This window comes from Malurus melanocephalus, unplaced genomic scaffold, assembly GCF_030028575.1.
Source record: "Malurus melanocephalus ecotype Western Australia unplaced genomic scaffold, MMel_1.1 scaffold_73, whole genome shotgun sequence".
Lineage (NCBI taxonomy): Eukaryota > Metazoa > Chordata > Aves > Passeriformes > Maluridae > Malurus > Malurus melanocephalus.
In genome coordinates, this window is record NW_026623305.1 from 2,088,929 (window position 1) to 2,110,059 (window position 21,131).

General features: G+C 39.7%; 1 protein-coding gene across 6 annotated transcripts in view; it reads left to right on the forward strand.

Annotated features, from left to right (window-relative positions):
* The first annotated feature begins 10,501 nt into the window (after window positions 1–10,501).
* Window positions 10,502–21,131, forward strand: part of ZBTB38 (zinc finger and BTB domain containing 38) — a 46,862-nt gene continuing 36,232 nt past the window's right edge. For 2 of the 6 annotated variants that reach the window (XM_057366920.1, XM_057366924.1), the window contains exons 1-3: window positions 10,502–10,615; window positions 13,772–13,900; window positions 14,748–14,819. The gene's annotated coding sequence lies outside the window, so the exon portion shown is untranslated. The other 4 variants (XR_008965377.1, XM_057366922.1, XM_057366921.1 and 1 more) reach the window with 4 other exon arrangements.

A 21,131-nucleotide genomic window follows, 5' to 3' on the forward strand; every position in this document is an offset into this window, starting at 1 on the left:
CGGGGCCGGGCGGCGTTCGGGAGGCGGTGCGGCCGCGGCACCGCCCGCCCGCCGAGCACAAAGGATGACCGCGGGTTACCCCGCTGCGGCAGCCACGCTCCCGGCTCGCCGCGCCTCCGAGGGGCCGTCGCCCCCGGCCCCGGGAGCCCCGAGCCGGGACAGGTCGCGACAGCCCGGGACAGCCCAGCACAGCCCAGCACAGCCCCGCACAGCCCCGCACAGCACAGCACAGCACGGCGCGCCTCTGCCGCAGGCGGCGCGGCCGCTTCGCGTTCCGCACCCGCTGCCGGTGCCGGTGCCGGTGCCGGTGCCGTGCGGTGGCTCCCGGCTCCTCCCGAGGTACTCACCGCGCCGAGCTCCGCCAGCGCCGCCGTCCCTGCGCGGCTCAGTGCTGAGCCCTCGCTGTCAGCCCAAGCCGCGGCGCTGCTCCGCGCCCCGGACCCGAGGGGCTCTGCGGGCTCTGGTGTCCACCTGCGCCCGGCTCCGCTCAGCGCCCGCGACAGCTCAGCCTCGCCCCTGCTCGCCGCCCCGGCGCTTATTTTCCACAGGAGTGCGGCATCTGTCTGGGGCCCCCTGTCCCCCAGGCAGCTCGTCCTCTGCACCGCCTTGTCTCCATTCCCTGCAATTTCAAATCTCCACGCTCTTTCATTCCTGCGATACCGGCTAATTCTGGTTTGGCAGAGCAGATTTGCAATCCTCTCACATGCACACTCTTGTGGCTGAATGAAGTTTATTGCTGCACAGGTTATGGCCGGAAATTTACATTCCAGAGAGTTGGAGGATATAATCCAATAAAAGCAGCCGGTATCAAGGTTTTGACGGTCGTTGAATTACGTTTATTTCAGAGTGGCTGATTGAATTTATGTAGCCAAACCACCCTAACAATACAGTTCGGGAAGTTCTGTTATATGGTACTTTATTTGCTGAATAAATAAGTTTCAAAAATATTCCACCCTTKGGAGAAGAGCTGCAAAAATACATTACTTTTTCAGACCAGTATCCACTCCTCGGTTGTATTTTTCTAAATAACCAGGCTAATGAGTTTTATATTCTGCAATTTGTTGCTGCTTGCAGTGAATATACCCAGGCTAAGGTGACTCTATGCCACCACACATAACTTTCATCGTCAGAGATGCTTGATGTCGTAGAAGTATAAATGAAAGCTATTTAAGAAGTAATAAGAAATAYCTTGAGAAAACAAAATGAAGAGAGGCACACAGGAATGTTTTAATTGTGTTATACATGCTGTCTATGTGCAAAATGTGGCACAGAATCTATTAAAGAAGAAATGGTCTGAAGGGAGTTAAAATATGTATATGGGACTTTTTTTTTTTTTTTTTTTTTTTTTTTTTTTTTTTTTTTTTTTTACTTGACTCTTTCCTCCATCTGGAGGATGGGCGCTGATATCCAAGAATTTATTTTATAACTTGGCATTGGATTTTTCACCAGAGTCTGGTTTCTTAAAAGGTTTAATGCTAGGGACTTGGTACTTGAAATTTCCTGCTCATTGACTAGTGCTATTACTCAAGTTTGAGACACATACACTTGGATTTATGAATTATCTAATATGCTGGCATCCTTTATTAAGCCTCCCATAGAAACAGATTTGACTTGCTGTTAACCCATGTTGCCTCCAGTACTTGAGATGCTGCCTATGTGTCTAAATCCTTGTGCCAACAGAGATTTGATCTGATGGAGAATTCACTTAGCTGTGTCATACTGCTTCAGCAGTTTTGGTTCATATACCATTGTGGTTCTGGCCTATAATCTTGGATTTATGTTGTCTCTTGGGAAGATGAGCATGTATAGATCTACTTGAATTGAAACCATTAAAGTGTACAAGTCTAACAGCAAGTGTACAAATTATGTAGAGGAAAAAAAAACATTTTGTAAAAATGGGGAAGACAGTCTTATGGTATCAGAAAAAGTCMGCAGTTTTTAGCTAAGAAGAATAAGATGCCTGATCCAGTCAAATAAGATGTAAACATATTCTCACAGACTCTGGTGTCTTAGAAATCATAACTGTGCAAAATGCTTGGATAGCAAGCAGAGTAACCTCAGCTTAAAAGGAAGGATGCTTTACCAGAGCCTTAAAAATAATGGTCATTAGATGTCATAATATAATTTAAAGGGAAAGAGGAACTGAGAGAGAGAGGGAAGAAGGCAGAAGTAGGAAGAATCCAAAACTCAATTTTCTTTACTATCTGAGGGGCACTGTGGCAGCATAGTCCTAGAACCAGTGGTTGGAAGGGATTTCTGGGGTCTACCCTGTCCAGCCTTCCCCTGAGAGCAATTCTGTGACCTGCAGTATTTCAGGTCAGTCATGGCCTTGCCTAAGCTGCCCTTCAAAGTCTTCAAGGATAGAGACTGGCCAGCCTTTCTGGGCAGTGTGTAGCACCAGCTATGCACAATCACATGCATCTAGTCACTGCTCCAAGGACTCGGCTTGTGACTTTTCCTTCTGGTTTTGCCACTCACTACTACTAAGAAAAGTCCAGCTCAATGATCTTTGCCATTGTCCTTTGGGTAGTTTTAGATTGTTATCAGATCTCCCCTTATTTTCTTCTTTGCCAGGCAAACCAAGCCCAACTTCTTCAACATCTCTTCCCAAGTTGTATGCTGTCGGCTGTTTACCATCTCATCAGCCATCTGCATGCCTCTCTCCTATTTCTTGACATCCTTCCTGAACTGGGGAGCCCCAAACAGGACACATTATCTCAAGTGTGGASTCACTATCACAAAAAAAAGGAGCGATAATAATCTCCATTCATCTGCTATCCATGCTCCCTTCCGAATGTAGCTCAGACTGTGGTTCACTTTATCCACAATGAAAACACCCTGTTGGCCCATGTTCAACTTAGTGTCCACTGTGACAGCCACATGCTCTTCAGCTGCTGCTCTGACAGACTGCACTGGTGCCTGGCACTATTCAACCGCCTGTGTTCACTTTGCACTCCTCATTACATTTTGTAAGGTTTCTGTTGACCCAGTTTTTAAGTTTCTCAAAGGCCTCTCAACTGTACCTCTGTTTGGTTTGAAAATCACCTCTTCTAAATTAGTGTAATCTGAAAATTTGCTACAGGTCCATCCTGTATCATCATCCCAGTTACAACCAAGGTAATGAACAATTCTGGCACTGTATAAGTGTACTGCTTGTACTGGTCACCAGCTAAACATCAACCCATTTATTCCCACTCTTCAGGCCCAGGATTTCATCCAACTAGCATTGGATRGAATAGCTCATTCATCCAGACCATAGTCTTTAGCTTTTTCCTCACCTTAGGCTTTAATCACTGKCTTAATCCCCATTGCACAAAAGGCCAGCTGCACTGTAGAGCTTAGAGATCATAAAGCCCTCTGGAAACATGTACCAATGAAAAAGTGCTGTTTATCTTCCCACCACTTTTTCTCTACTGTTGCTGTAGTGCTGATTACTCTCCTCCCTAAAGCTCTCATTAAGTTGCCACCCTGTTTCTGATGAAGTGGTTGCGCTGCAGTGACTGATGAAGAAGGAAAGGTTTGAAATAGCAGCTTGGTTACTGCAGCACCAAAATGCAGAACAGAAAAAAAAATCATCCTCCCAGTTTTGTTCAACCATTAAACATTTAACCAGTGCAAAGTATCACCAAATGACCTGGTTCTTAGTTGCACAGTTACCCTTTAAAGGAATTATAGTTTATGGTATTTATAGATTTTGCTTCCTCTTTCTGCCATAAGCCTCTTTGTGTGACTGAAGAATTCTGTATATTTGCAGGGGCATGTTACATTGGTATTGGATAAAAAGGCAAAAAGGAAAACAAATCCAACTTAATATTATCATTTGGCATAGAGACTGCACAGTAGTACAGCTTTCTTATGACAGCCTAAAAGTTTGTATCCTCTCTTCATTTTGATAACTCCAGACTGCCAAACAGAAATAATGCRTATTTTCTTGTTTTCCCACTGCCTGTCTGTGGAGAATCCTCGGTATCTATGGTGGATTCACCACAAAACAACATTCTCAAACAGCACTCTGAGCAAATAGGAACATTTTCAGCTATTCCYCCACCTACTCCCATGATAGCTGCAGAGTCTTACTCAAATGGGAAAGAATGAACTAATTTGCTGTCTTCAAGTTCACCCAAGACTGAGGATAGGCCATGGGAATGGAATTCAAAAGTAGAGGAAAAAGCAACRTTTTTATCATTGCTGGCATGGAGATTTTCATTTTCATTTTCATGGAGAATAACTACTTGTCTTTTCTGTCTTCTCTCTTCTCTCTCCAAAAGCTGATGCATTATAGCAGCTACAGATAAAGGAGGTCCTGACCAATTTTCTTAGCTCCTTGAGGACAGTGCAGAATCATAGAATGGCGTTTCAAACCCCCTGCTGTGGTTAAGAACACCCTCCACTAGACCAAGTTGCTCAAAGGCCCATCCAGCCTAATCTTGAACATTTCCAGGGATGGGGCAGCCAAGCTTCTGTTGGCAACCTGTGCCAAGGCCTTACTATCCTCACAGTGAAGAATTTCTTCGTAGTATTTAATCTAAGGCTGCCCTCTTTCAATTAAATTGTGTAAAAATTCTCTGTGTATCCTGTGAGAGATGCGAAAGTTTCCTTAGTGTATTAGAAGGACCAAAGGATGTTTCTCAGCATGTGAGGATGCTGCTGAGGTTAACAGTCCTGCCTCAGAGTAGAGGGGATATTTTGTCAGTGACTTGTCAAGATTCATATTAGAGGTTCCCCCAGCAAAACTGAGTATTGCCTCACAGGAGAGGTCAGAGCCARGTTCATCCTGCCACAAGAAGTGCAGCAAGAATGAAGGGAGAAGGTGAGTATGAACAGGACACTGGGCTGGAGAAGAGGTCTAAAGAGCTGGCAGGGTACATGGGATGGGTAGGAGGGTGTTCAGTGGCTGCTGCTTCTGAACTAAACTGCTGCCACACACACACTTCTAAGTTCTTCAGTGGCAGCAACAACAGCAAACCTGTTTCCATGTTGTAGATAAAGGCATCCACAGGAAAATGTGTGTTCTGCAACTCATTATAGTTATTTCCCTGATCCAGAAAGTCACAGAACAGGAGGAATGACACTTGCTCACAAAACAAAGGAAGAGTTGATAAAACAGTCCCTTTTAGCAGTGTTATTTAATTTCAGGTTTATATGTTAGCAATCAAAATTGTATATTGAAAAGGTAAAATAGACTATCTTATCAAGAAAAATCCTATTAGTCCTAGGTGCTATTGTAACACKAACATGTTTTCCACAGAATGATATCTTGCTTTTCTGGTTTAAAACGTGTGAGCATAAGGGTGTGGTTGCAGTTGGCTGAACATCTGAAGTACTGTGTGAGGACAGAGAACTCAAGGCCTCCRACATGACTCACACTGGCACTGCAGTCACTTCCTCCTGGTCAGACTTGGTGCATGTAAGAGATCTCAGAGCATTCAGTGTGTGACTTGGTCATGGGTAGCACCTGTTGCAAATATACCAAATTAACTGCAAATTCCAGCAAGATCAAGTTAGCAATGAACTAGTTGATACAAATTGAAATATTTATTTCAGTGGTACCGAGGCTTTGACAGAATTTCTGGCATTCAAATCACAGTATTAATCTGTGTGCAGCAGCTTTCTAAATTTTTGCTCTTCAACTATTTTCTTCTGGTGGGTACAAAGTAAATGTGTCTTGTCCAAACCAGTTAGTTTGATTTTGTTGCAGATTAGGAGAAAAGTTTAAAATTSATTCCTGTCTTTGTTCTGTAGCTTTCTTCATGTTTATCTTGACAGACATTTCAGTCAAAAGAATCTTCTGATCTGTAAACTTTTTGAAAATATGATATAAAACAGTGTTTGTGCTTGTAAAATTTTGAGTTTTTCTGAGATTTATTTTAACTGTGTGATTTTCCTGTTTCTCTTTTTATTCTCTGTAGCACTACTGCCAAAGTATTACATTCTTTATAAACAGTTTGTGAAATATCAACGCTTACAAGAAATTCTAACACAACATTTTAATAACCTGACTTGTGTAAAATACCAAAGCAATATATTTTCAGAAAAGGTATTTTTTAAATAGCAGAACARAATGGCATTATGATTCATGAGAACAGAGCAGGTAAGCAATGATTAGAAACAGAATGAGACACATACACCATCCTCCACTGAATTGAGAGCTGTAAACATTTCAGCCAAGTTAGAGTAGGTGACTTCCTCAGCTCACAACTGAACTGCAGTGTGCCATTGGTGGCTCAAGTCTCATAAGGTCATCTTCATCAGTAGGGATTTGCAGGTTGTGTAAAGCTGCCAGGGTGTGTTCAGTGTCCTGCTGCTGTTGCACTCTCCACAGCTGCATGGGCTATTTTGGAGAGCTGGAGTGTGACTGATSTGCATTAGGCCAACAAAATCCAGAGATCCTGCAACAGAGATCCCTGTGACAGCTCAGCCAGAACTATTTGTACAAAAGCTACCATTATGTGTACAAGATAGAGTCATTCCTTCCTTCTCAGTAATTGTTCCAATATCACTTGCTTGTTTTGGTTTTGTTTTTTTTTTCAATGTCTGTGTCATACTTTCAATAACTACAGTTTTCCTTAAACAGAGATAGGGAAAAGGAATGTATTATTAAACGGCCTCCAGTTCCTTAAAAAAATTAAATAAACAGGAGTGCAGAATATATATATTTTATTTGTGARCATTTTGTAAATTTCAAAATTAAATTCAAACATTGTATTAAGGTCTGGATTGTGTTTCCTTGCTAAGTTTTTGTTCTTGGACCATAAACAGAGGGCTTCCTTTAAAATCTAGATAAGCACAAACTGAAAGGTTGTTGTCTTGTGCTTAGTCTGTCCAGTGTCAGTATATAAAGAACTATTTGGAAATTTTCAAGGTCACTTAAACTTTCAGTGGTAGATTGTTTCTTTGCCAATTGAGATAGTAACCCCTCCCAGCCTTCCTTCTTTACTCTTTCTGCAATGAGGGTTACTTTAAATGAAAGTAACTTTTTAGCCTTCCATTATATGCCACCCATGGTTGTCCTATAGGTACAGGGCATCCTGTACCCAATTTCCAAACAAAAGTACCCGCTTTCCATTACACGCATCAGAAGCTTGGTCCTGCTCAATACTGAGAAACTAAACCAAATGTCTCGATTTTCTGTAGGCTCGGGCACTTCCAACACGTTCTGTGAGCACACAGACAGCAGCACTTCTTTTCTTACCCTACCACAAGCTGCAAACCAGCAGGACAATGAGTCCAGAGGACTAAAAGTGACCGATGCTCATGTGGATATCATGGAGTGGATCATCAGGATATTTAGGTGAAATGGAAGCATCGACACTCTGAAAAGTCACTGGCAAATTGTCTTTGAGGAGGTGAGACTTCTCTCAGCTTCTGAGGTAAAGGGTGGCCTGTTGGGTGGAGAAATCATGCTCTGATTTGTAAAGAAGCAGTAAAACGATGCAGTACCTGTAGGAATGTTCCATATACAATATAGAATGGAAAGTACAATATAGGTAATTTTGTTTCATTATCAACTTAGTAACTTTTTTCCAATATTACAATTTCTGTCACTTTTGCTATTTTAGATTTTTTTATAGATATGTTAACATCCATGTCTAAAGAAATCAACATGGTGTAGTAATGATTGCAGAAGGTAACTTAGCAGCAATAAAATTTTAGATTTCAGGACTTTAGTATTTTAGAAATTACTTTGTATTTGATAATATAATGGACTAAATTGCTCGGATTTTTCTTACCCCAAAACCCGACATCATTGCTTTAAACGGTGCAGAATGAAACTACAGAATCTGCCCAGCAACAAGAGCTGCACTCTCTCCCTCTAGTGGAGGATAATAAAATAGTTTTCTTTTCCGTTTTTCCATATGTAAACCATCAAATAATACTGTCAGAGCTTGAAAGCTTTTCTGAACAAGAATATATCATAATTTGTGGTTAATGTACAACATACATGAATAGCACTGTAATATGATACGGTTTTCATATTAATATTTTTCTCCAAGTGCACTGTTTTTAAAGTGATTCTATGGCTCGTAAAATACTTATGTGAGTAAATATTTACATATATCTAGACACTTACTAAAATAACAGTAAAGACCCTGCAGTTAAGATTAAAAATAACTCTTAATCTCAGAAGTAAAGTACAGCATGCTTAATGTGGAACAGGACCAGCTTGCTTGTTATTTTTGCCAGATTGACCCTCAGTTTAAAACACATCTACCAAAATTATAAACTTTTTATTTTAATCCAAATGTTTTCAGTGTTTGTGGTGTTCACCCTAAAAGAAGAAGAAGAGTGCCACAATATTTGGATGCAATGTGTATCCTCTTTTTCATAATTAGATGTTACAATCKACTGCTTTGTTTCAGTCTCCTGATAAACAATTTTTTTAAGAACAGCATAAACATCTTCCAAGCATTTAGTATTTATTGTAATTACAAACTTCTTATGCAAATAAAGATTTACAGGACTAAATCCATAATTAGAGTGGTAGAAAATATTTCTTATGTATTACTGATTCAATAAGATATGCCTCTAATTATTCCACTTCTAGTTTCCAAAATATACCAAGACCGTTTCTTGGCTAGATTCCTGTTGCTGTTTTCAAGGGGAAATTTGATTTCTAATTCTGCTGCAGGGCTTCTTTTTAGCATATTTTTCAATTTTGTGTGTTTGTTATCTCACTTTCTSTATTAGTACTTCTCTTTCCCTTCATTGTTACCATATAAAACTTCACACAGGTAGGTGGGGAATCTGTCAGCTCAAGGGAATGTGAAAGACAATGCACATATAGATAACTTCTGAGTCTTCATCTTTTAGGCAGAAGTGCTTTCCCACCTTCAAGTCACCACCTTGCACTGAGTATGTCACTGGGACCATTCCAGCTCCCTTCCATTTGAATTAATGTATTTGTTGTTCCTACCAAGTCACTACGGGGTTACAAAGCTGCTTGAGTGTTGGGTGACAGTTCTGGGTTGCCACTGTTTCACTCAAATACCAGCAGAAAGTGGATCTCATAGCAAAGAGGGAGAGCTTTTATTTTCTTGCATGAGGCAGTGACTCCAAGGACTGTGGTGTAATGAGTCAGCTCCAGTTGTAATTGCTTTATGTAGCAAAGAAACTTAGAGAGGGGGGTGGAACAGTGTGCTGAGAGATGACACAGAAGTGATGGCGGAAATGTCAGTATGGCCTCCTATCCATACCCAGAACTCTCCTCAGCATGAGAGGAGCTGGAGGGATGTATGGGACCTCTCATGCATCTGTGGCTGCCACACCAGCTCTGCACTTCCATTCGGATACAGATAGGCTGGCAAAAATACACCCCAGACTCTGGAATCTGACAAACTATTAATGGCTCAATTAGTTTGTGTTGTTTTAGGGAGAGTGACAGAGAACAAAAAGCAGAGGAGCAAAGTGTGAAAGGGACATTTGTCTGGTCACAGTTTTTATTATCAAATGGAGAGAGAGAAGAAAGAGATTGCTGCACAGGATAATATCGTAATGTCCTCCCTCACACCACCCTGTAGAYGCTGGTTGTTTTCCCAAACGCTTATTCCTTTCAGTGTAATAAAAATGTAATAAGCATTGTTATTTGAGGGAGAGTGAGGGTGTGGGCTCCCAGGCGTTAATTCGAGCCAGCTGTTCATGGTTTGAAAATGGACTCAGCTCCAGTGGCCAGTGCTGCCAGAGGCCCAGGCTGATGTTGGACGTGCTGGCCCTGCTGCTGCAGCGGCTGCAATGGGAGAAACAAACTAGTCAATAAACGTTCTCTAATTTAAATCAGTTGGTCATCTGTGGAGATGCATTAACACAGAATTCAAATATGRTTTTAATACAACTTTATCATGTATTAAGGAAGGAAATTAATGTTAACCTCCACAAACATTGTTTTAGAARCACTTTTTGTTCATGCTCTGAAATGTTAATGTTCTCGTTACACTGGGATGATGATGATTTCTGCCTACCAGGTGCACTATCTTTTAGGTTAAATACTGCAGACCCTTTTCTCAAGGTTTTATTTAAAAAGGCGTGGTTTGTTCATTTTATGTCATTACCGAACTGACATTTCTGCCACTTCGTATCTTTTAATGTATTTCTTAACAGAAATGTAATGCGGCCGTAATGAGGAGCTATAATTAGTTTTAATGAGGCTTCCTGCAAGGAGCAGTCACCACAAGGTTTTACTGTCCCTAAAAATAATAATGTTCCAGCGCCTCCGGCAGCCCCTTTTCCCGCCATCCCGGTGTGAGGACGGCGCTCCCCGGGGGCCGCTGTGGGGACTGTGCTGCCTGCGGACCGGTATGGGGACGGTGCTCCCTGTGAGGCCGCTGTGGGGCCGCTGTGGGGCCACTGTGGGGCCGCTGTGGGGCCGCTGTGGGGCCGCTGTGGGGACAGTGCTCGCCGCCATCCCGCCCTGGGGCCGGGGCTCCCTCAGGACGCGGGGCCGGGAGGCGCCGTGGCGGACCCGCCACGCCAGGGGGCGCCGTGGCGCAGCGGCCGGGCCCCTCAGGCGGGGCTGCTCCGGGAGGCGCCGTGTCCCGGCTGCGCCCGGGCCCTGCCGGAGCTGGAACCGGGAACACCTCGGGCCGCCGTTCGTGCCGGGCAGGAGGAGCWGCTCCGCAGGGTACGCCAGGTGCTGATGTGACACACCGGGCGGTGCGGGGCAGGAATGACGCCAGTGACACCAGCGCGGTGACAGCGGGTCACGCTGGGCTCAGACGCCTTACGGGTTCTGAAATTTAATTATTTGGCAAGATTTTTTTTAATATTTATTTTATGTGTTTTTACTGAGATCCATCTGAAGATATGCTACTTCACATGTAGCAAATTAGATTAAATATACATTTTAAATCTTACATTTTTCTCATGCTTTTGCCAGTGTATTGGTTTTGATGAGCAATTTAAGTAAGACCACTGTAATGGGGGCTTATTGTTCAGCACCTAATTAGTCTATATCCTTGAAATTCTATAAAACTTTGCTGCACTAAATAGCAGCTGTTAATTCTTGCTGAGTATCTTCAATATGCACGATTCATAGTACTTTGCAAATCATTAAAACATGACATTGTTTCACAAACAATGCCATGTGCGTCACAGAGGAGCCAAGAARCACACTGGGAGCAGACTGCTGAGAAGACAGGAAATAATGAGCTCGTCCTCTGACCCCATTTTGATGACTCTTTGACCCAAAAAGCGGGTAGTACTTGATAGGCTGGCAAGACTGATAATCAGGGCCTCTAAGGAGGTTACAAATTGCGTGCAGGAAACCTTAGAATCTCTGCGTTTCACATCAGGCTCAGAAAGCTATCCATGGTTTCGATATTTATTGAAATACACCTGACATCTGTTAGAAAGGAGGGATCCTAGCTGTCAGCTGCACTATTCTGAGACTAGAGTATACTGTACAGCAAGTACATGGAAAATCTGACCTCTGTGTCAAATTACCCTGGTCTTTCTCCCTGCAGTTCTTCTAGAGAGGTGGGGAAGCTTCTGGGTCTCACCACTGACCTTATCCTCACCTTTTGAGAAAAAAATGATGTGGGCTAACTACGAACACTACTAAACAATGAAGTCTTCATTTTCCACAGTTACAACAGTTTTACAGAACCAAATCTAATCTTACTCTGCCAATAGCCAACTGCAAACCTTTTGCAGGGTTAGTATCAAGGCCCTTGGCCTGATTCTGCCARAGCTCCAGGCAGTTTTAGATAACTGCTCTCACAATATCATTTGTCAGACCAAGGTTTTGGCTTACACAAGATCAGAAGGAAAAACAGTTATCACACGCATTGCCAAGTTGTGGTTCCAGTGGGAGAACACAGGGATAGAAAACTGCTACTAGATCTTTCAAATGTTACATTATTTAAACTAATTTYACCCTTGGTGTTCTTCACGAATTACTAAATTAATTTACAACCAGAAGGAAAAAGCCTCCTACCCATTGATAAAAAATGGTTTTTAAAATACTTTTAGTAAATAATGAAATAAATTGGAAAGAAGCGTGTGTTCTGTAAATGTGTACAGTGACTATGAAGAGTGCCAGTGGGTGTATAGAGCCTCATGAATGACACAGATTTCAATACTGCCCATTATCCAGGACCAAGGTCATACCAAGTTAACAGATGACGCTGATCCTGCAGTGTTAGATGAGTTTGTGCTGAGGCAGTTACCAGGACTTTTCACAGCACATGCATGTGGGATGTGCTGTAACTGGGGCACATCTGGGGCTGAAACCGTATAGAGCATTTTTCTAGAGGTTTTTTTTCCCTTATGTTTTGAGAGCTGTATTTAAAGTTGCTGCCTACTTTAAGTTTCTTGTTTGGAAGGTTACTAGGCTTTTTAATATTTTAGAAGTCTTATGTCCTGCTTTGTTCTTTCTGAACTTTTGATCTCTTTAGATATTTCAAATTGACACCTAAAAATTGAGATGCTAATGACTTCTGATGCAGTTTGTTGCGTTGTTAAATGTATCTTGATTTGTGTGTTTCCTAGTGCAGTTAATAACTTCGCTTACAGGTAGCTGGAATGACCTGCTGCTGTTCCCCTGAAATCTGTGGGAGTCTTTTAGCTTTGACGCCAGCATGAGCTGGCTCTAACCTAGAGGMCATGCAGCTGGCTTTTACCATACTTAGCTGGGTATGAAATCATTGYATTAGTCAGAACAATGAGGAGGCAGAAGCAAAGCTGAAATTGAAGCTTTAAAGATCTGACTCATTCTGTTTCTGGCACCAGGAGGTGCAAATTGCACTTCCTGAATTTGCTGCACACCTACCAAACCCCAATTACAGCACACCCCAAATGCCCTGTAGTGTGAAAAGCCCTGCTCACTGCCTGAGTACAGACCCATCAACTAATTTGCTTTTTGTAGGATGTTAGCTGTAAGATGGCTGTGTGTTGCTGCCACTTTCCTTACCAGTTTTGCAGTCTTTGTTCATCATCACCAAGAGAGCCTGGCTTGTAGTCATGGTATCCTGAGAATCTTCAGTTGGACAATAACCTGAAAGARCAGGGCCTCCTCTCTGCTGAGAAGCAGCATATTGCCTACTTGTTTTTTTCTCTCAGAAACAGCAACAATATAGCTTCTCAGATGTGTTCTATCTGTTCTATCAACCAGAAAAATTTTATTACCTCAGTTCCATACAATTACATTAAAAAAAAAAGCACAAAGCCAGCAAGCCCACTGTGGTATTGCTGAAAGCATGTTACAGCCCCTTTTAAGTCACAAGCCCTTTAAGTCTGAGAAGTATCAACAAAATKCAGTGGGTTGTAGCAATGTAAGTCAGATTCATCAGATACTTGTGCATGGAGACAGCTGCAAGGTTCACTCAACATGAAGAACCAAAGGAAATTCTTCCTGCTGATCTCTGGTGGTTGGAGCAAAGGAGGAACTTTCAAGGACAAGTCAGAGAAGATGGGAGACACATTTTTCTAGTGTCCATGCCATCACACAAAATGTACTGGTGCAGATACCCCTGGTTGCTGCTGTGTTCTACCTGGGATACCAGCTTGCAGTATCTATTTAGGACTGTTATCAACAGCTACTTTGGGGGGAAAGGCTGTTGTCATTCGAAGGCTTGGGACCAAAGTTTGCATGAAAAATATGGAGGTTTTTTGGTTGTTTTACCCAAGGTTTCCAGGCTACTTATGTTTCCACAGTTAAAATTAACTGTGTACATTTGAGATTCTCAAAAGTGATGAAGAAAGTCCCAGGAATGATTTTTCATTACAGGTAGGTTATTTTTTCAGTTACATAGTTATTCATATATATCTGTTTCTACAGCATGTAGAAGATGGTCTCTTGATCCTGGCCTGGAASACCATAGGACTCCATAAAAGCAGCAGTGATTCAATCTCAGATGCAGAATCGAGTAATAAGCAGTGAGAATGGRTAGTGCTGATATAAAAGGAGGTATGTTTGCCCAATCACACCCTTCACCTTGCTTATCAATACTTACCTTACTAAGTATTGACCTTGTAAAATCAATATATTTCCCGTGTGCTATTCTAGTCCCTATTTCTTCTCATATTGCTTCTAATATTCTGATATTATTAAAGCATTTTAAAATCTTYTATTTCTAAAATATTTTAGGCATTTCTTTAAAAATTTTGAAACAGCTTTGAAGTCTTGCTTTTGAGCTGTTTAAGTTGACTGAAGGGACAGCTGAAGTGAACTACATRCAATTAAATAGTTTATGTAATTCATGCTATATAAAAATTTCAAATATTTTTTTTTCCTATTCCACTGGGTGGAAGGATTTTCATAATGTCTTCAGAGAGGAATGCTAGAAAACATATTGTGAACCCAAAGAGTATTGACAGAGTGATAAAATATCCCCAAATAACAACAAAAAAGGCCAATGACTGTATGTGTTCCTTTTTCTGTGAATCAGAGTAGCTAAATTGCATACAATATGTCATAGACTATTAACAGGTATTCTGTTTACCACAACTAATTCATTAGGAGAATTACTTTCTAAGTAAAGGGATCTGAGTTTTRTTAATTTTTCTGTTTCTATAAAATTTTAGCCCAAGGTAAATCTATGATAGCTGTGAGGTCATTATATTTATTACAATATTTCTATCTATTGGTATTACTGTTTTCAGTCTGTGAGGGCATAAAAGATGCCAGCATGTAAATTCCTCTAGAAGGACTCACATTCTAAATATGTAATGACATTTCTAGACATTTGGGTTTTCAAGTAACTTCTCTATTTTAGCTTCTCTTTAATTTCTCTTGCTTCTTCTTTTACAATGAGCAATATTTTAGCAACACAGGGAAGGAAACAGATGCCATAAGTACTCCCATTTGAACACAGACAAACTACAAGGTAAGTTAACTTTCTTTGAATATACAGTCAAGTCACATCATATTCCTTTAATTATCAGAGTTTGATAGGCATAAGTGTACAGCTGAAATTGATGTAATATCTGTTTTAAAAATTTGTGTTTTCCAAATAAAAGTCTATCATGTATTCCCTATGTGAATCTCTCTTACACTCAAAGACTAAAACTATGCTTAGTMGCCTAAACATCAAAAGAATGAGGATACACCAGACTATTATTCTTAGTAGTAAGAAAATTATTTTTGGAAAATTTACTTTTATATTTAAACTCTGCAAGACACGTTTGAAAATTACTGTTGATATTCTTCAGTGAGTCTACACCCTAAGATTTGAGTCATATTTGTCTTTAAATATTGCCTCAGCAGGTTTGAAACTATAACATTCTCCTGCTTCTAAATTAGTTTTARTTCATCATTCTTGTCCTTTAAGTTCACCATGTTCCTATACTTTTCTGTATTGTGAAACTTCTCCAAATGATACTTCCTAAATTTGGGAATAGATTATTGGTACAGAACAAAAATACTTGCGAGTATGTCCCATCTTCTTAACATTTTACCTGTAGCTAACAAAATTCTTTTCATGAGTCRGAATAAAACTGCAACAGACTAGAAGGCATTTAGCATCAATTCCCACACTTCCATCTTAAACCAGTCCTTCCATCTGAAACCAGAAGTACYTTTTGGCTTCAGTGGAGAAGAGTCCATTATCTTAGCCAGAATTATACRTAATTTTCTGTTATCATGTGGATAGCTTTTTCAGAGTAGAGTTAGATTCAGTCAGCTTTGTGGTATTACAGATAGTTTAGAAACACCTTATCTGAGCATCAGTCTGACCTGTTAGCAAGTGATGCCTTCCTAGCATCTCACATTGTAACCCACATTTCCCCTTGTCTGAAGTCTCTCTCATATCAGGATTACAGTTAGAAGTAGGCCAGAATCAGAGCTGCTTATACAGTGTTATTTGGGATGAAATTCAGTTTCCCTAATGGAGGCTTCCAGTGCCTTTCAAAACACCCTTAGTTACCTAGGACATCCATATGGGGCTGTTAGATATGATGGGGTTGTCAGAAYAAAGAGACCCTCATTCTTGGGGAGCACAAAGTAGTTGGAGGGTGTGTGACACCCTATAGCTGCTGGGTTTTAGGTACTGCCAGCAGCCAGAGGAGAGTTAGTCCTGTCACAGCTACCACCAGTGCTGAAAGGGGAGCTCCTGTCRTGTCACACAGCAACACCCCTGGCTGCAGGAAGTCCCCCAGGCTCCTGAAGTAGGGACACTTTGAGCACAGCGTAAGCAGCTGGTGAATACAAGGTCCTGGATGCCAAATTGGACTGCCCCTCTTGAGAAGGGGGAGTTTGCTTCTGCTGAGTGTGTATTCTTTCTGATTTGCATTATCAGACCATTTCAGCCACTAAATATGTAAGTATTAAAAATCCTTTTGTTTCCACAGTGACTAAATATTGCTTTCAGATTATTACAWATTTCCAAATATGTTTAGTCAAAATTGAAACAGACTTTTGAAAGTCAATGAMTGTAATAATAGAAGATAGTATAAAATGGATGGGAGTGGTAACCTGATTTTAATTTCCTTTAAACCTTTCCTAATTTATTTATCAATATATTATCATTATAATGTCCATTAGCCGTAGCTTAAATAATACAAATAACACATATAGTGAGTTTATTATTTTGTGTAAATGCCAAAATGAAAGAATGTTATAGATAGTCTAAGAAGTTTTAACTTCATGTAGAAACATTGCTGATGCACAAACAGGCTTCACTTCTGAACAAACTCCGTGTTAACATTTTTTAAGCTTTTGCAGTACTGGAAAATCTGCAAGATGAAGACTTCCATGTGTTGTGGGTGAACAGGCCCCATGACTCAGTTACGAGAATAGTAAAAATTCATAAATTAAAATTTTCCCACATGCTTTGCGGACTGATCTAAATCAGCATACAGATCTTAACTGCAGAGAAGACCCTTTAACCACTGTTCTGCCCATACATAAGAAATGGCCAACTGATAAATGAATGACTAAGCAAAGCTTTCCTTACATGCACATATAAAATTGACTTTCTAGGGCTCCTGACAACCACAGGAYTCAGTGGTTTAATTCTACATCAATTCTGTGAGTTGTAACAAAGTTTTCTGCTTATTTAATGCATCCTTTCAATGAATTAATCATTCTGCACAATAAAAGGAATATTGAGTGCCTATCATGCATATATATTTATATATTTATATTTATATTTATATTTATATTTATATTTATATTTATATTTATATTTATATTTATATTTATATTTATATTTATATTTATATTTATATTTATATGGTTGGAGTAGCTAAATGCTCCATTTGCTAAACAGATTATAGTAGGAGACCAGAAGGCTCATTCGTGACAATGCAGTGCACTTTAAAAATAGCTCCAGACACCAGTATTGACACTGCTGAACTGAAGCTCAGTGATTGCACTGTAAGAACAGAAGCTGGCATGTGTGGAGTAGTTTGAAGCTTTGGAACTATAACTCTGAAGTGATGTGTTAGTGTTAACAAGTTGACAGGAACTGGTGACTCAGCCCCTTGGAGGTAAGCTGCAGTCACTGGGCCCTTTTGCTTAAACGAAAGAACACTAATATTCCTTTTTTTTTTTTTTTGTGTGTGAAAAGCTCATACACATGCAATATCTGTCCCTGATACATTCATCAAAATAAACTTCCTACACTCTGTATTTTTCCACAGAGTTTTTGCAGCTCATGTAATAATTTTAAATGCTTTTCTCTTCTCCATGTTCCCAAAGGCCACACACATCTGTGGAGACTCTATGTCACCTTCTTGAGCCATGCAGAGTCAGTAAGAGATGCTGACTCTGCTCTATCCATATGCTGGTTGTATTCAGAAATAGTCTGGAAGAAGATAACTGTAGGGGAACTATGGAAAATCTWCTGTAGGGTTTTGTTAAGACAGAAATTATATGTAGTACCTGTATTATGGCCTGGTTTTACCCAACAGCCAACACAGGCTGGTCTTCATTGTAATGAAAATGAGGTCACCATGCTTTCCAAAGCAGCCTGGAAACCTTGTCAGGAGGAAGCCTATGGCTAATAGCTAAGTGACAGCTGGCCATGAGCAAAGTGAAAGCTTCTGTCAAGGTTATTATATGACTTTTGTAAACAGGACTTACGCTCTGAAATAATTCAACTGCTTTGGAAGTGYTTAAACTGTAGTATCTGTATCTATAAGTAGTTTCTTAATTGATGGTCACACAGAAAAAGTTGAGACTCTGTAGTTTATCTACAGCATCCTCCTTGCCTCTGAAATATCTTTTTTGGGTTTTTTTTGGGTTGTTGGGTTGTTTTGGTTTTTTTTGGTGTATGGTTTTGTTTTCGTTTTGGTTTTTTGGTTTTTTTTGTGGGTGCTTTTTTTTTGTTTTTTTTTCCCCAGTGCTTGTCTCTGTTCTCAAATATTAAATTCAGTCTTCTCAGTAATACATACTTTAGTTAAATGCAGGAAGCATCTAAAGATGCCTGAAAATCACATAAAAAATAAATTAAAAGTTACCTCAAGTAAACCCAGCATCTAAAATTGTATTTAAAAGATTCTGCATTTATATGAAATTAAGAAAATGTTAGACATTGGGGAGGCATTGAAATATCAGAAATACAAGTTTCTGAGACAGCTAAACTTCAGTGGAGAACTGATGCTTGCAACAGAATAGTTCCAAAGATTTTGTGCACATAAAATTATGTTTAGATTTTTTTTATATGTGAGTTTTTTTAACTTGCTAGTGACAACTGGCAAAGTCAATATGTCTTTAAATGAAAAATCATATTCTGCTGACTAAAATTTCACCTCAAAATACTGTTCATAACTGACATCTGTTTGGATATTTGAAAGCAAACATTCAGCACAGATTGTGTCATACTAAGGGCCAGATAGATAGTCAGGAATGTACCTTGTTTTTCTAGTAAATATAAATCTAGTAAATCCTTCTTGTGTGCAGACAAGCCTGTCTTATTCTGAATAGCTGCTCATCACACTCATAAGTGTGGGAAGAAATAGCATCAAACTTACTGTACAAATTACCATACCTTTGGGTTATGCTTTCTTTTACAGGACCTGGGACCTGTCTTTAAATATCRTGAACATGTTTAGTAATTCATCAGAGGGAAAATGCTCAGTATCAGTGCATACAGAAAATGAAGTAAAAACCATTCATTTAAACAGATGATTACATTGTTATTACTTCACTTAGGTTGCTAATACCAGAGATAGTTTGAGAATGCTGAATGCTTTCATATGAGGAAAGAAGTGCAGTATTTCCTCCTGTACTATCACCCGCTCAGTTGTTCCCTCTTCTGTGACCTTGGTGCAGTCTGTTAAACAGTACAAATTCTTAATGTGAGAACTCCACAGTTTGTAATCTGGATAATGTTTGGAGTACAAAGGAGCAAGTGGCAGAAGACCTTTTACTTTGATGGCACTTCACCAGTATCTTGCTGCATATGCTGATCTTTGCAGTATTTACCACCAGTGTGCTCAGTGAAACACCAAGTCATYATTTGTGCTTGGATTACAACAAAGCTTAAAACTATTTGCCTGTTACTTACAGAAGGCAGAAAAGAAACACCTCAAGATATATTCAAAACAGAACTTCTGGCCAGCTTTGCCTGGAGCTACTTCTGTCAGAACAGCTGGAATTGTTTTAATGGTAGTTCTTATGATCATCATTGTAATTAGGTATTGGCTCTTCTGCAGAGAAGAAAAACATGATGGCCATTTCAATAGTTAAAATTAAAAGGCCAGAAAAACTATCATTATTCATGGACTGCAAGTGAGTTTGCACCTTCTGCTACTTCTGATAACAACTGTTGGAAGACACTGTGAAAACACTGTTTTACAACCCTTCTTACTTTGTTATTTGCACTATATTTTAACCCTGTGGTTTATGGTCAGTAAAGCAAAGAGCTGCAAACCACACTATTCAACAGCCAAAAACTTGGTGCACTTATTCACTATGTGGCAAACACTACCGACATAGCAGCAATTTAGTTTGCTGAGTTATGTGATCTTATATGCAAAACTCTAACTTTCCACCTTCTAAGATATTATGCTCATCAGCACTGTAAAATAARGAAGAAAGCCTTGGATGCTTCTGCATGAAGTTTTATTGACACTGTAGCTTAAAGGAAGTTGAATTGCTTAATGCCTTTAACAATTTTCATATCCTTGTTGTTATGACCCTACTACTATGAAGCTTGCTATGAAACAAGATCAAGCAAAGAGAGCATGACTTGGCATGTGAGAATGCTGCAGGTCTGCCAAATGAAATCKCAAACAGGGTTTATTTTAAAACAAATGAAAACCTACTTTCACTGGTAGTAAAAATTGTAAAATTGTTATAAAGAATATGATGGAATCATCTGAAGGTAACTATTGTTAGAAAGGAAAGTAACAGCAGTAAAGTAAGTTCCAGTTACAGTCTTTCCAAATGCAAAATCATCTTGCAGAATCAAGTTTCAGATTTTTTTTCAATATCTGAAAAAATATATATTATTTTGTCTTTATTCATTACATTTAGAACAATGAAATTTTATTAAGATTTTAGTAAACTACCTTTTTTGGGTGAATTTGTCCCTTTTATTRTTGAATTCTGAAATACATCAAAAAGTAGGAACACAAATTCTTTTTGTTTATGTATTTAAAGCARTGAGTTCTTGACCTAACAATGCCAATAAATTGTTCTTGTAGGTTCACTAAAAGTGCTGTACTTGAGGAAAGGACATGCATATTTTTTTACTTCTTGCTTCCCCACATTAACAGTATGCCCTGGAAGGTCTAGAGGCTGCCTTTTGGAGTAAGGTAAAGCTAATTAAATTTTTGGGAGGTTATTTTTAGGGAGGCTACGTAGACACAGAAATAAACTAGACTAATTTTTTTATTGAACATTTTTCCAGCATTGTCAAGCCCAAGGGACCCATTCATAATTACGTACACCGGACAATGAATTGTCAGCTTTTAAATTATTATAAAACTAAAGGAAAATKAATCTGGTGTTCACTTGCCTTTCCATGTTTGACTTTTCAGGGTAGGTTTGCTTTTAGCTTTGATATGCATCTGTGARGCTAAAAATTATTTTAAAATAAACGTTAATACACTTTCTACTAACAGGATCCCAAAATCCTATCCCATCATGCTGTGAAGARAAAAAAAGTTACTCTACTTCAGGGTAAAATTTCAGTAACTGCTAAATTACTGTATCATTAACTACATATTGACATGCACAACTTGTGACATTT